The sequence below is a fragment of the Lolium rigidum genome, chromosome 4 (assembly GCF_022539505.1).
Source record: "Lolium rigidum isolate FL_2022 chromosome 4, APGP_CSIRO_Lrig_0.1, whole genome shotgun sequence".
Lineage (NCBI taxonomy): Eukaryota > Viridiplantae > Streptophyta > Magnoliopsida > Poales > Poaceae > Lolium > Lolium rigidum.
The window spans coordinates 68429606-68429891 of NC_061511.1; positions in this window are offsets into that span (position 1 = coordinate 68429606).

The window sequence follows — 286 nt, forward strand, 5'->3', positions numbered from 1 at the left end:
CCTGTTGTGCTCATCATACCTTCCTCTTGGGGTTCCACTCAATGTTGCGCATAAATTCTCCTTCATCAACTCCGCGCTCAGCAAAGACTTTTTCTGGCGCCGTTGCCGGGGAGAAAAGCATCTCTTCTGTGAGGGGAGTCTCTCACTCTCAACTCTTTTACTTTGTTATTGTTTTGCTTGCATATTTTTTTTCTATCATGTTTGCATTTTATATCGAAAATCCAAAAAAATAGTATAGCTTTTATTTATTTATGTTGCTTGCATTATTTTTATTAAATGGCTACTC